This window comes from Balaenoptera borealis, assembly GCF_965194805.1.
Source record: "Balaenoptera borealis genome assembly, chromosome: 9".
Classification (NCBI taxonomy): domain Eukaryota; kingdom Metazoa; phylum Chordata; class Mammalia; order Artiodactyla; family Balaenopteridae; genus Balaenoptera; species Balaenoptera borealis.
In genome coordinates this window covers 56,759,035-56,775,815 of record NC_138873.1, presented here as the reverse complement: position 1 = coordinate 56,775,815, position 16,781 = coordinate 56,759,035, and the positions used below count along the sequence as shown (strand labels likewise).

General features: G+C 32.7%; 1 long non-coding RNA gene across 1 annotated transcript in view; it reads right to left on the bottom strand.

Moving 5' to 3' along the window:
* The window catches only part of LOC309634839, a 132,442-nt gene that overhangs the window by 60,333 nt on the left and 55,328 nt on the right, over nucleotides 1-16,781 (bottom strand). The gene's annotated exons all lie outside the window — the stretch shown is intronic.

The window sequence follows — 16,781 nt, the reverse complement described above, 5'->3', positions numbered from 1 at the left end:
TGAAGCAACATACTTCTTAAGAATTTGCAATAACTTTGAAACATTCTTATGTCATCATGTTTAGTAATTAAAAGAAGAATATGACATTGAATATGTGAAATGAGGGAGTCTGGCAAGAAACATACCAAAGCTAATAGAGTTTTCCTCTTGTTGGTGAATAATTTTTCTTTTCTATATATTCTAGTTAAACACTTTCTATTGTAAGCATTTACTAACCTTATTATTAAAAAAATACTGTTTATTAGAAATACATTACTGGAAGCATAAAATATCATACAATTTGTGCTAAACAAAGGTTAAATAATATTTAAGCAAGCAATAGTGGGATCTCTGTCAGAGAAATTAGATGTTACATTTACATGAGAATATTCAAACTACGCACATTTTCTGAATGTACTAATCTACATTATAGTGTGATTAAGACATGCTTTCCATAAAGATCTCACTCATAATTCTAATAAATACATGCACTACTACATTATGGTTTTTAAACCCACATTAATATTTTAATGGACGTTAATGACAATGTGTTGCCTCATTCTAGGAATTTGGCAATTTACAAGAAGTTTACTCTAGAAGATACCTGAATCCAAAACCTCAATCTTTTGTTAAAAGAGTAGTTTTATTCATTCAAATGTCACACATGATGAGAAGCAGTGGTGGGAGAAAATTCTCTGCAGCTAAGTTAACAGCTATTTTCATAAAAGATTAAACCCAGGTAAGAGCAAAAGCTATATCCAAACTTGAGCTTAACCTCTGAGTGAAACTGAGCTTGGTATTCTCTCTGTTAAACAAGACATCATTGACTCTCTTTAAGACTTTTAGAGTCTCCTGGATAGTTTCATACTCCATCACTTAGATCATAAATTGTACGAGGGCACTGGCCTTTCTATCTTGTTCACATATACCTTCCCAGTGTACAGGGTCTGGCATATACAAGAAACTCAATATATACTTTGCCTAAGTAAGTGATCAAAATATTTGACAGCAAATTTAAAGAAATTATATCTGTAATTCATAATATTTAACTGTGAATATCAACGGATTTTAGGAAGAAGTCACAAAGACTATTAAGATAAAGAAGGACTATCCCTCAACTATAAATTTAGGCCAAGAAAATCTAGACTTATTTAGTTCTGTCAAACATGAATCAGAAGAAAATATATGGAATGGGAGAATCTTCAAAACATTTACATATTTACAGAGCGGAAAAAGGGAATAAAACGGTAAATAACATGGCATGCTAAAGAAAGAAAGAATCATTTCTAGAAGGGATATATTCAGTAAAGAGAATATTTCTTCCCTTTGATAAATTCTTCTAACTCTCAGCAAAATGGAAAGATGATGAAATAAGAAATACAAACTCAAATGAAAGTAAAATTGATTAGAATGATAAAGCAAAAATATATCACTGAAAAATCAATTTGACTTCAAAAAGACCACTATGTAAAATTAATAGATAAAACCAAAAATGACATGGTAGAAAACTGAATCAGTTAATTGGAAAAAAATCTCCAAGTTATGACAAGAAATGCAGAACAAAGAAACAATTAGAGAAGATAGATTTTGAAGTCAGACAACAGAGATTGATCAGAGAGGTTGTTAGTGTTTTATAAATAGAGGGCTGATTAAATATACACTGACAATCTTTAAAGTATAATAGAAGAAATTTTTCAAATATAAAGAAATAACAGAATCTACAAATTAATCTGCCATCTTGCTACAGGTAAATTTTATCTAATTTAATCAACACTATCTAGATTTAGTCTATTGAAAAAAATTTAAAAACCTCAAAAAAGAAATATCATGTATATAAAAGATAATGTATTAGGTAATCTTATATTCTATGCATACAGGTTCAATGCAGAAAAAAGTTTACAGAAGATCTGAATGAGGTAACATTAAACCCAAGATTTTTTCCAATCAGTCAAGATTTCTTTCAGATAGAAAGGCAACACAGACTTTTAAAAACAGACAAGGTTTCAGGGCACAGCTATTCATTCACATTTCTCCTCTCATCCTTTTCTCTCTGTACTTCTAATTTCAAATAAAATGATTGGTTTTTCTTGTCTGGGGAGTTGGTATAGGTAGGGAATTAGAGGCTTTCTGCCCTTGTGTTATTTCCATAGCATTTTAATCTATATTACAAATCCTCTGCAGTCCACTATAAATTAAGGGTTTTGCGACAGGAAATCCAGGTGTTTTTTTTTTTTTTTTCTTTTAGCATTTATATTCTGGTCATCCCTTCCCTGAGGTAAAGAACACTGAGTGATTTATCTGATTTTATGGGTGGTGGGGTAGGGAAAATAATTGGACAAAACAGCAACAGGTAGACAATTGTTGATCTCAAACAACTAAAGGCACAATTTCTTACTAATAAATATTTGCATCCTTATGTATCCAGTCAGGGTCCACTCAGTAGGCAAAATCACACCAGTAGTTTGAACAAAGAAAATTCAATATAGATGTTTTAAACAGTAAAAGGGAATTAACTACTAAGAAGGATAAAAATAAATCTATAAGAAACAAGAGTAGCAGATGTCAAAGCACAGTTACTACTTCTAGGGCTGAGATAGAGTACCCAAGGAAGGAAAAGACTTGTGAGAGTCACCACACTCCTCCCCAAACCTGAAGGAGGCCAGTAGAAACCTGCCCTCTAGGGTGCTGCTAAGACTTGGGAATCATCACACTGGAGTATTGTCAAGATTCACTGGGAAGCCACTGGGGTTCCAGAGTCCATTGATAGTATTAAAAAGCAGGGCAAACAGGGTGTATTTGAAACTGAGATCCAGTTTCTTGATAATTGGCACATCTATTGAAATATTTATTATATCCAGACTTTCTTTTCTAAGAAATTACAACCTGGGAATCTATCCTGCAGTCAAATGCTCTACCCCTGAGCTATAATCCCTGCTGGACTACCCTAAATTGTGTTCACCATAACCAAAACTCAAACCTAAAAACAGCACAAGACTGCATGAATATTTTTTCAAAGATCACTAGACATTGAGTTGATAAGCCAAGACTCAGTGAAAGTTTTTCCTTTTGAAATAGAGTAACTAAGGAGGGGATGCCCACTCTCACCACTTCTATTTAACACAGCATTGGAAATCCTAGCCACAGCAATCAGAAAAGAAAAAGAAATAAGAGGCATCCAAATTGGAAGTGAAGAAGTGAAACGGTCACTATTGTAGATGACATAATACCATATACAGAAAACCCTGAAGTTTCCACCAAAAACTATTAGAACTAATAAATGAATTCATAATTTGCAGGATACAAAATTAATACAGAGAAATCTGTTGCTCTTCTCTACACTAAAAATGAACAATCAAAAAGAAAAGGTAAGAAAACAATTGCATTTAAAATTGCATCAAAAAGAATAAAATACCTAGGAATAATCTTAACCAAGGAGGTAAAAGACCTATACTCTGAAAACTATAAAACACAGATGAAAGAAATAGATGATACAATGAAATGGAAAGATACCCTGTGTTCATGGATTGGAAGAATTAATATTGTTAAAATTTCCATACTACCCAAAGCAAGCTACAGATTAATGCAATCCCTATCAAAATATCCATGACATTTTTCACAGAACTAGAACAAGTAACCCTAAAATTTATATGGAACCACAAATGACACCAAATAGCCAAAGCAATCTTGAGGAAAAAAGAACAAAGCCAGAGATATTATGCACCCTGACTTCAGACTATACTGCAAAGCTGCAGTAATCAAAGTGGTAGAGTACTTGCACAAAATCAGACACACAGATCAATGGAACAGAATAGAGAGACCAGAAATAAACCTATGTACATATGGTCAATTAATCTATGACAAAAGAAGCAAAAAATATAATACAGAAAAGATAGTTTCTTCAATAAGTGGTGCTGGGAAAACTGGATAGCTACCTGTAAAAGAATGAAATTAGAACATTTCCTAACACCATATATAAAAATAAACTCAAAATGGATTGAAGACCTAAATGTAAGATGGAAACCATAAAACTCCCAGAAGAGAACATAGGCAGAACACTCTTTGACATAAATTGTAAGCAATATTTTTTTGGATCTGTCTCCTAAAGCAAAGGAAATAAAACAAAAATAAACAAATGGGTCCTTATTAAACTCAAAAGCTTTTGCACAGCAAAGGAAACCATCAACAAACAAAAAGAAAACCTACAGAATGGGAGAAAATATTTGCAAATGATATGACTGATAAGGGGTTAATATCCAAAATATATAAACAGCTCATACAAGTCAATATAGAAAAAAAAAACTGATTAAAACATGGGCAAGAGACTTGAATAGACATTTTCCAAAGAAGACATATAGATGGCCAGCAGGCTTATGAAAACATGCTCAACACTGCTAATCATCAGAGAAATGCAAATCACAGTGAGATATCACCTCACACATGACAGAATGACTATCATCAAAAGGAACACAAATAACAAATTTTGGGGAGGATCTGGAGAAAAGGAAACTCTAGAACACCGTTGGTGGGAATGTAAATTGGTGCAGCCACTGCACCAGCATGGAGGTTCCTCAAAAAATTAAAAATAGAGCTACAATTCTTTCCAGCAATTCCACTCCTGAGTATTTATCCAAAGGAAACAAAAACACTAATTCCAAAATATACATGTACCCCAATGTTCATAGTAGCATTATTTACAACAGCTAAGCCACAGAAGCAACCTAAGTGTCCATGAACAGATGAATGGATGAAGAAGATGTGGTATATATGAACAATGAGATATTACTCAGCCATAAAAAAGAATGAAATTCTGCCATTCGCAACAACGTAGATGGACCCAGAGGGTATTATGCTAAGTGAAATAAGTCAGACAGAAAAAGACAAATGCTGTATGTTATCACTTACATGCGGAATCTAAAAAATAAAGGAATGAATATAACAAAACAGAAACAGATTCACAGATATAGAGAACAAACTAGTGGTTACCAGAGGGGAGAGGGAAGGGGGAAGATAGGGGTAGAGGATTAAGAAGTACAAGCTGCTATTCATAAAATAGATAAGGATATATTGTACAGCACAGGGAATATAGCCAATATTTTATAATAACTTTAAATAGAGTGTAATCTATAAATATATTGAATCACTATGTTGTACGCTGAAACTAACATAATATTGTAAACTATACCTCAATAATAAAATAAAATAAAATAAAATAAAATAAAATAAAATGTGAGGATAACTACTTATTCCCCACTCTCCCACTAATGAGGAAGTAACTTCTCATAAAGCCTAGTTTCTTCATTCTCATGCAAGTCTTCCTTCTACTCCTTCTCTTTTTCCTTTTTCCTTTTGATATTCTTAAGTGTCTCCTAACTTTTGCATTTTTCACAAAGTATGAAACTTTGTCTTTACCCTTCTTTGACTCCTAGTAAATTAGGATTACCAATCCTCAGCTTTATTTTGGTGACTCTTCCTACCTTCTACTGTATTCCATTGGTGTAGGGATAAAGGTTACAATATGTTCTCATATAGGCCAAGATTATTTATTGGGATCACTTTAACTGGCCTTCCCTCTTCTCTTCCCACACTTTGTAAATAGCAAATCTTCTGAACATTTCTGAGGTTATGCCAGAATGCTTGAACATCTGGGGTATCTGCAGCACAATCTTCTCTTCCTCTGGAGCTTCTGGACCCTGTGTGAAACTCATAGACTGGAAAGGATTTGGAGTTTAGTGGTTATATATAATGGTTCAAAATAGACTATTTCTTCATGATGTTCAATGATCACCATACAAGTCACATCTCAAGATTAGGGTTAAATGACCAGGACTCCGTCTTGTGTACCACAGTCTCCAGAACCTAGAACAGTGCTTGAAATATTTAGTGCTTGTTATTATACATTGAATAAGTAAATAATACTTATATTTTCCCATTTCTTCCATCTTCTTCTGCCACCTACTTTTCTAATCTTTTTCAAATTAGCTTCAAATACTGATGCCTGTAAAATTTAAGTGCTCTTTATCTCTTCATGAAATGCCGCAAACTAAAATAGAAAATAATCTCATTTACCATAAGTCATTAAATTTTTCATATTCTGTTATCCAGTTAACTCTGGCCTTTTTCTAAATTGGTGTTTATGTATTTTTCATTTTTCTTTTCTTACATTACGGAGTAGCAGTGATAAGCCTGGGAATTGAGGCTTTGCACTTAGCCTTTAAAGGCCATTGATAACTCTTGATCCATTTTATTTTTTGCTTTCTGCATTTACTATTTGATTATATGTCCAGGGATTTCTGAGGTTTTTGTTGTTGTTGTTTTGTTTTGTTTTTATAATGAAGATCTTTGTCTCCCAATATGTATGGTATCATTTACATAAACCTCTGCTTTATCTTATTCTTGGCATAGATTATCCAACAATATGCATGCTCTGTAGTTAGCTTGGATTTGAATTTATGCAAAGCTACTTATTATTTTAAGACCTTGGGAAAAATAGCTAACTTAATTTCTGGTGAAATGTGAGCTGAGGATAAGCCCCTTCCTCAAAGAGTTCTTTTCATAATGCATATTCCTGCCATATATTAATAGTCATTATTTCTTTAAAAGGCTGACAGTCTCATCATTTAAGAACATGTATTTAAATTCAGTTCATACACTTCTCTTATAAAGTATATAACGTGAAGTTTATAATTGGCTCTCCTGAGAACTATTTCACTGAGTTTTTCTTTTTTTTTTTTTTTTTCTATCTTTTTCTCTCTGGAAATGAAAATAAAACTTCCCAGCCTACACTGATCAACATTTAAACAAATAAACAAAAAACAACTGAATGTCACTGAGGAGGCGTTAAGGAAAGCTCATAATTACATATAAGTAGGGAGCTGCTTTGATTAAACTTCTCATACAATCAGTGGCAATGAAAATTTGTTAATAAACAACTTGATTAATTCAGATACAATGCTCAATGACAAATGAGAGTAAATAATTGCATTATTTTGCATTTCTCCTTACAAATTTGGGATACATTGGATGAAGGGGTACCATGAAGTCAAATAACAGATGGGAAACCTAGGTACATTGATTCTAGTCAATATTCTCCAAATGAGGGGCCAGAAAATTACTTTAGATGCAGCTTCAAAAAAGCTAATTTCAACTACTGATGTCTAACTTATATACTCTTCCTGAATGAAAAGTCATTAGCTTAATCACTTACCAGGCACTAAATTGCTGTAAGACGACAAGTCAAATATGATTCAGGGATCAGACTGTGCGTCTTTGTTAATGGTCATCCAAAATGCAAGTTCTTGATGTTTGACCATCATATTGGTTTGGTTCATTGGCTTCTTATAGCACTAGGATTTTTTTTTTTTAATTTCCCAATATCTGCTTTGCAATAATCAGAACATAATAGACCATAAGAAAAAACAAACAAACAAAAAGACTTCTGATTATGGATGCAACAATGTTAAGAAAATAAATTAAACAGTCAAATACTAAAAGTTTTAACACCTTGAACTAGTTTTGTTTGAATAATGCAAAAATGATTCACTGTGAAAAAAAAAATCTATGAGTATAATATAGAATGTCAATAATTTAAGAAAGTCCATTTTTATTTTATAATTAATAACTGCCAAAAGACATTGAAATTTAGCAGCAAGTTTAAATTTAAATAGAAATTTGAATACAAAAAAATACAGGTAATTAATAAAGTTATGGAGAATTAATCCCACTTTCCAAAAGAAGAATCCTCACAAATAACATATCAAATAAAATCTATATAAAGTTGGTTTATATTCTCTCAGGTTGAATATTTATTTGGAACATGGAATTCAGCCTTAAAAAATATATTTCACTAGAAAATATCTTTATATATTCTTTGGCATTGACTGAAAGGAAATTTTTATTTTTGATTTCAGATCACTATTAGTGATGTTTTGAAAGAGGGGACTTTGAAGGTATCTTAATCTGGTTTTATGCAAACACTGTAATTCTTGTTCAGTTTTATTGTACAGTTAGTTTTTGAGTACATGAATACTAATTTACCTGGTTCCTTAAAAACTATACTGAAGAAATCACTGAGCCACATCCCTTTAAAACTTGAGCATAGGCCCTTCTCTGCCTACATGAAAAACTGTAACTTTGTCCATTAATGCAAAATTAGAAATCCGTTTTTCCAATTGTGTCTTAGGTTTCCAGCCATTTCTCTTTTTTCTCCTTGTAAGACCAAGTGGAGCTATAGAAAACCAATCATTTAAGATGATTCTGACAGAAGAGTTATAGAATGAGAGCAAAGAGAATTGCAAAGTAATATGGATAAAACTTGATAAAACCAAGCATTCTTAAAATGAAAGTAACTGATGAAGTTAGAACATTTTTATATCAAGTTGTTACTTAAGTGAAGCATGAAAAGTGTTAATGTTATATGAAGTTTGAAATCATAGACTGACTATAGAACTCTGTATAATTTATAATTATTTTATATATAAGTTTAATACATATACTACAACTCTATACATATACACTATATTTATACATATACTGTCATATAATGACATATATATTTCCATATATATTCATCTATATATATATATATATTTATATATATATATATATATATATATAAATATATATATATATATATATATATAGACACACATATACTTCCATATATATTCATCCCAGCCTTCCCCAAGATATATTCCGTGACATAATAGCTTGCATGTATTCAGAATCTGGGCCATTCTTTGTGACATAGGTAAATATTATCATGCTGCACTTTACTTACAAGATAATTGGGACTTGAATATGTTAAATATTGCCTAAAATTATACCTACAAAGTAATAAAGCTGCAGTTTGAACTTGGATGTGTGCACACCAAAGTCTATGAACACAATTCCACTGATCTCTCGCATATTGATAGAAGCTTAGATGAAAGGTATCCATGGTAGAATTAGTCTGGGACACAGGCAGAGTTAAACATTAGACATGTTGCTTTATTGCTGAAATGTTCAAAGTCTTTTATATGCTAATGCACATTGTGAATTAATGTACTTTATATAAGAAGGATCTAATATGACAACCTGCTCAAACTTATCGACCAAAGAATCCTTTTCCTTCTTCCAAAATATTTTTAGTACTAGGATTTCAAGAAATTCATTTGTGAGCTGCTATCATAAGACATATAAAACTGTGAATACTGGAGTGCATTTATTCCAGAGCAACAAATAAAACAATTATGAAACATTTTTAAACAATACTATTTGATATGATGTATGTGCATAGACAAGTTGGGTAGCTCTGGGAAAAAATAGGACAAAAGGAAAATCAATCTTCTTCATCATTTTCCCTTGCTCCTGATCTTGTGACCACTTATATCTCCATTGATTCTTATATATGGTGCTTTTGGGGAAAACCTGCTATATTTCAGATCAGAGCTTTTCAAAGGTTATTGTACATAAGAATCACCTCAGAGGAAGTTAAAATGCAGATTCTGATTCGGAAAGACTGGAGTAGAGCACAAGATTCTGCATTTCTAGTGAGTGCCTAGGGTATGCTAATTCTCCTGTTTGAACCACACTTTTAATAGCAAGAAGCTAAGGCAGCATCCTCTCCCCATAAGTGTATTTTGAAAAGATTTTCAGATTAATCAAAGTCTGTCCCTATGATGCTTTGATCCGATGTAGTTGTTCCACTGGAAAAAAGCAATCTAAAATATTTCATAATTTGATGAAAGTGTAGGATACTAATTGCTTTTGTTCTTTCTCTGAATATTTGTATTTAACAAGATAATAAACATATTTCAAGAAGAGATTCTCTAACTGGAAACTTTTTTTCTGTTTTGATACGAATTACATTGCGTTTATGCTTGTGTAAAATAATAATTTTGAGACATATTAAAGGGAGAGAATCATATAAGAATAAATGAGTTCATTAGGATAGGCCTTACTCAATGTAACTGGCATTTTTGAAATAAAAGGAAATTTGGACACAGACAGACAAACACAGAGGGAAGACCAGAGGAAGTGGTCATCTTCAAGTCAAGGAAAGATGCCTCAGAAGAAATCAGACTCGCTGACCCTTTGATCTTGGACTTCCAGTTTCCAGAACTGTGAGAAAATAAGTTTCTGCTGTTTAAGATACTCAATCTGTGATATTTTGTTATGGCAGCCCTAAGAAACTAATACAAATGCAGTTTATCCAGAATTTGTGAGTATATATTTATTAAGGCTTAATTGTGTCAAAGGGTTGCAAGATTGTACCTAGTAGATATAACCTATTTCTCATTATATGGAATGTGGCACAGATATGAAGGCTCAGGTATGAAATTAAAAGTAAGGTTAGTTTGAAAAATTGAGTTAAGTATTTTTTTGAAAATGTGTATGCGTGTGTAAAATATTACACTTCAAATTTTCACTATCAGGTTAGCACAAAGTTTAAACATTTCCTATTTAATTTCTTCACCTGTGAAATGAGGGTAATGATAACCAGCTAACACATTTTTGTTGGGAGATACAGACTAACTGTAAAATACCTAGCGTAGTATCTAGAAAAACTAAGTAATAAGATAGAGCTATTAAAATTCCTCCCCCCAACAAACTGTTCTGCTTTTGTTTCTAATTAAACTCTAGCTAGTAAAATAGACCCAGTTATTTTTAGAATGTCCTCTTGCCAGAAGACCTGTAGACATTAAGCCAGTTTCTCTACCATTGCTTCCTGTAAACATGCTATGTATGCTTCCATTCCCCCATCATTTTGCCAACATGGCATTAGTAACTATGAGACTTAAAAATCACCCTTGAGGGATGGGACTAAGTATAGGGAAATTAAAATAAGAATGCAGATTTTTATCCCACCCTAGAGGGGTGGGATAAAAAGGGTGGGAGGGAGATGCAAGAGGGAGGAGATATGGGGATATATGTATATGTATAGCTGATTCACTTTGTTATAAAGCAGAAACTAACACACCATTGTAAAGCAATTATACTCCAATAACGATGTTAAAAAAAAAAAAGAATAGCTGGTATGCTCTTATCAGTCCCCTTCTATCCAATAAATATGAAATAATATTGGTAGTAATAGGGCAGCTGTAGGTCAGTTTAATTTGTCCATTTGTATTGGTTAACTGGATGGGAAAATAGCCACATCATCGTAAAAGAAAAGTGAGTAATATTATTTATTCTAATGTATCACAAAAAGAAAAATTAATGAAAAGGAATAATAAAAATATATCTCTTCTGTAAAATAAGTTTAAGGAAACTCCTTGGACTGATCCCCTATATTAATACATAAAAATGCACATTCCCCAATATGTTTTTGAATTTTTAAATGATGTTTTCCTGATTTACATGGAAGTGATATAACTCTAGTGTGATTTTACTATCATGAGCGTCACTATAATTTATTAGTTCCCAAAATTCTTATCCTACTGAATTTTGATTAAAATGATGTTGCTCTTTTAAACTGCATTGTGAATTATTGTAAGCAGGCTCCATCACTTTGTAAAATCACAAATGTATTCCTAAATCTTCTTCTCTACAGCATTTATTTGCAGATGAACATTTGTGATAAAAAGGAATAAACCATTATTCCTTCACTGGAACAGTTTTAAATGTTAGAATTAGTGAGCTGAGATCATTTAACCTAGATAGTCTTACTTGCAATATAATATTATATAATTGTGAAAATATTGATGTGATAACACATGGAACTGCCTTAGATGGATGTTTGGGTGGCATAGCTGGCAATTTTGACTGAGACCTCATTTAGAATCTTTAATTAGGGTTTAACTGTAAATTTAAAAGTCATTTTTAAATGGTTAGTCTTATATATTCAAATGCTCTTATAATACATTCTAAAAATTCAAATTCATTCTTGATTGAAGTCACAACATAAAGTTTAAATGTTATCTCATGGACATTCATTTTCTCCTCCATAACTAGTTGTGAGTCTCCATTTCAATTCTAAGGCTTTTTCCCTTTTTACTGTAATATATCTTGAAAGATTTAAATCACATATTCAAAAAATAATTGTCATTTTAAATTGAACTCAGAGCAGAACAAACCAATTACTGTAGTTGCATTAGTGTAAAGCATTTTACTCTTCTAGCAGTTGTAGAAGTGTGCATACTTCCTCTATCACAATTATTAACTCATTATTACTGCATTTGTATTCACCTCCTGAAGTAGACTAAAAACCTTCCAGGGGAATGAATATCCTTGAAGTCCATATTGGATTTTAATGGTCTTATTTGACCCAACTTAAAATATGAGAAATCTATAGTTAAACTAATTTATATTCATCCACAAATCTTTGGTCGTATGAAATTCCACTTGCCCATAACCTCACCAATGCATGGTAGTATCAATTCTAGCAGGTGTGTAATAATATTTCCTTCTGGTTTTAATATATATTTCTCAGATGGCTAATGGTTTTTAGCAACTGTATGTGTTTATTGGCCATTTGTGTGTCTTCTTATATGAAGTGTTTGTTCAAATCTTTTGTCCATTTTTATTGGATCATTTGCCTTATTATTATTGGATTGCAAACTTTCTTTACATATTATGGAGACAACTGTTACATTGGTACCACAAGCCATAAGAGAGGCTACAAAAGCAATTAGCTGGTTTTTTATAGCCTCTATAGTGGAAGAAAGGCAAGGTTTAGAAAGCTGGTTATAGCACTTGCATTAGCTTGTAACCAGTGTTTTCCATGGCTAGCAATCCATATTTATAACAGCTGAAAAAATTCTTATAATATGACATGCAACCATACATGTGGTTATAAGGGCATGTGTGTACAAACATGCATTTATAGTTATTATATGTAGTATGTAGCATTGGGTGAGGAACTGAAAAGAATAGTACCCTGTTTACTTTCTGATTAAAAGCAAAATGTGCAAAAAAGTCAAACAAGAGAATAACAATTATTTTTTTTTTACAGTTAAATCCCAATTGCTCTGTGATCCCTATACATGATCATAAGTCCTGGATTTTCTAGGCTAGTTTTAATACTTCATTTTCTTTTCTTTTTTTTTTAAATTGAGGTATAGTTGATTTACAATGTTTCAGGTGCACAACAGTGATTCAATTATGTGCATATATATATATTCTTTTTCAGATTCTTTTCCATTATAAGTTATTACAAGATATTAAATACATTTCCCTGTGCTACACAGTAGGTCCTTGTTGTTTATCTATTTTATATACAGTAGTGTGTATCTGTTAATCCTAAATTCTAAGTTTTATTATGATCCCTAAAATGAGGAAAATGTTACATTGTTCTCATTTATTATTATTTGCTATATACTGAGGTAGAGATAAGTGGTGCTAGGTACAGAGCACAGACTTAAACATCTACTTAAGGAGGAATGTGACACTGTTTAATTCCAAATGCTAAGTGTCATATAAAATCACAAACCATAAGATTTACAGTCATTCATAGTAAGAGAGACACCATCGTAAAGGTGGTAAAGGAGGCGTAGCTTTAAATAAAAATCAGAACATACAAAAGAAAAAAAATAAAGCAGAGTGTTTTATGTAAAATGATGAGTACAAGCAAAGAGGAACACTGACCACTGAAAAATTTTTAAAAATATATACCACATTTCTCTCAATTTGTCATTGTATGTACCAAAATTATTCACATGCTTTTTAGTATCTATCTAGCTATATGAAAAAATGTTTAAGGAAAATTACAGAGCACTTAGCATTTGGAACTATGCAATGTCACCATGTTAGTCAGCAGTCTCCAGAGAAACAGAGCCAATAGTGTATATACAGAGAGATGTAGAGAGAGATTTATTATAAGGAATTAGCTCAAACAATACGGAGACTGAGAAGTCCTAAGATCTGTAGTCAGGAAGCTGGGAACCCAGGAGGGCTGATAGTGTTAATTCCAGTCAGCTGGAAGGCCTGAGAACTAGGAGAACCAATTGTGTATGTTGCTTGCCAGGCTCGAGATCCAACAAGAGTCACTGTTTGAGTCTGAGTCCAAAGGCAGTAAAAAAAACCAAAGAAACAAAACAAAAACAGATGTTCCAGCTCAAGGCAGTTAGGCAGGAGGAGTTCCTTCTTACTTAGCCTTTTTTGTTGTACCTAGGTCTTGAATAGATTGCATGAGGCCCATCCACCTTCAGGAGAACAAGCTGCTTTACTCAGTCTGCCTGTCCAGAAACACCCCACAGACACACCCAGAATAATGTGTGACCAAATGTCTGGGCATCCCTTGACCTAGTCAGATGGACACTTAAATTTAATCATCAAAGTCACATTCTTTCTTAAGTAGATGGTACATCTCTATGCCCACCCCCCATGTGGATGGATATATCTCATGTTATCTCATGTTCAGTGTACAGAAAATTCACTAAATGTATATAATGTAATATTTTCCTCATTAAGGACACTTAAAACATGATTGAATTTGATTATATTAGTTGTCTCTTTGACTTTCTTGCTTAAAGAGACATGAGACTCTGCTTTATCTTTAACTCTCTGTATACGTGCTACGTATATGCTTTGTTATATATTTTGATCCATCTGCTTGAATTTAAAATATCTTGAGGTCAGAGAATATGTCCCAAAATGTGTTTGTATTTTTCTCAATTGCTCAACGAGTTCTGGGCACACTGGTGTCACTAAGTCATTCTCTCAAAATGGTTAATTTGGGTGGTAAGTAAATGTGAAGCAGCAGAGGTGCCAACTAATGTGACTTCCGTATGTTTGGCTACTGATGACTCACAGAGGTTTTTCTGTGTCATCAGTATTGTTAGATACTGGACTTCCCATTTGGTATTCAAGAATCCAGTGTTATGTTAACTACCGTCTTCTCTCCCTTTAAGTAATTTCCTGGATTCTTCATTTGTGATGTAGTCCTAATCCCTTGTTCTCTTTCTGGTTCCTATTAAAGAAAAATCAATGATTGTCAAACTTCTAAATATCTCCCTGGCTTCCATCCACATGGCCACTGACCACTGTAGACTCAGTCTTTCTATGATTCTTTCTAGATTATTGTGGTTGGAATAGCTCACTGTTCTAACTTAACTCATGCCATAGTTCAGGTTGGCTGTGCTAGTCTGTGTCTAAAATAAAACAATTTGTCAATTCAGATTAAGAAGGCAAATATAGTAATTAATACAATATAAAAATGAGAGGGGTAGAAATATCTCAATCAAAGAATTCATGCTGATGTGTCTAGAGCCATGGTGTGGTTTGAGGCCTGGAAAAGACAAGGGGGTTCTTAGAGCAAATAAGAGAGCACAGCACTAGGAAAGGAGCAGAGGCAAAGTGGCGGCCACCACCACTTCTCCACTGAGCAAGGACTATCATTCATCTTAGTTTTGATCTCTTTGGAGATGCCATTAGTGTTTTGTTTTAAATTTTGCTCTGTTATAAATAGTAATGTTTTACCTAAAAAAGAAGTATGATGAGAGTGACATCAACCTTTCTACATTTCTGTCTATATTGATACTACATCTAATCTGTCTCAAGGTACTGGGTTATTTTATCTCTTAAATAAATGTCGTTATTTTTTTCCCACTGTGCTTATTTACTATTTGTTATCTTTCAGTAGAGTATACTGCCTATTTTCATTTTATTATGTATAATAATGCCTGTCATATCTTAAGATATTTTCTGTTGCATTGATATCATTCAAAATATCACCACTGGGAAAATATCTATATCTATATCTATCTCTATCTATCTATATATATAGCTACTGGGAATGCAACGTTAAATAAAATGTGGTTCCTTTTGACTAAATTTATTTGACAGGATTTATTTTCTCATATCAAAAGTGATAGAATAATTTTAACCATTTGCCATACAATAATTAAGTTTCTGTAATAATAGTTTGTTACATTATAAGGCATGCAGATCTATAGGGTAATTAATAGCAAAGGCCATTTAGTACACATTATCTATCCTTTTGAGTGTCCAATGCCTGTTAATTCTTTTTTTGTTATAGTTGTGTGAGTGTGTTTGTTTCTTTCTGTGATGAAACAGAAAGGCAGAAACGGCCATCAGTCCAAAACTATAGGAATACAAAGACTTGCGGGGTCAGAACTTTTTTACACACACACACACACACACACACACGCACACACACAGTTAGAATCTGATTGGCAAGACGATTCAAGCATTAGAAAAATTAAATGGCATTCAAAGTGACCAATTAATAAATATTCAATGAAATCTTTACTAACTACTTCAAACATAAAATTGAGTAAGACACAATCTCTAAATTTAGAGTTCACATCCTAGGAAAAGATTAAGTCCCATGTAAAGATAGGCTATGTGAATACCCTTTCATGGCAGTACAAAGTAACTCCGATACTTGGGAGAGATGAAATGACTGGTCTTCACAAAGCAGATAGGGAGATAGGACCTAGCTCTTGATAGATGTTTGGGCATTTGTGAAATGAAGAAAAAGATAAAGAGTATTCTATGTAGAAGGATGAATGAACATAAAGCACAGGTATGTGAAAGACTCTACTATTCCACTTTTGGCAAAGTAGCTGGAAAAGTAAGGAGAGATAACTTGAGATGGATTTTATACTCCTTGAAGAGTACAGCTGACCCTTAGTATCCGCGGACGATTGGTTCCAGGACTCTTCCATACCAAAATCCGTGGATGCTGTAGTCCCTTGTGTAAAATGGCATAGTATTTGCATATAACCTATGCACATCTTCCCATATACTTTAACTCATCTCTAGATTATTTATAATACCTGATACAACGTAAATGCTACATAAATAATTCCCAGAGTGGGGCAAATTCAAGTTTGCTTTTTGGGACTTTCTGGAATTTTTTT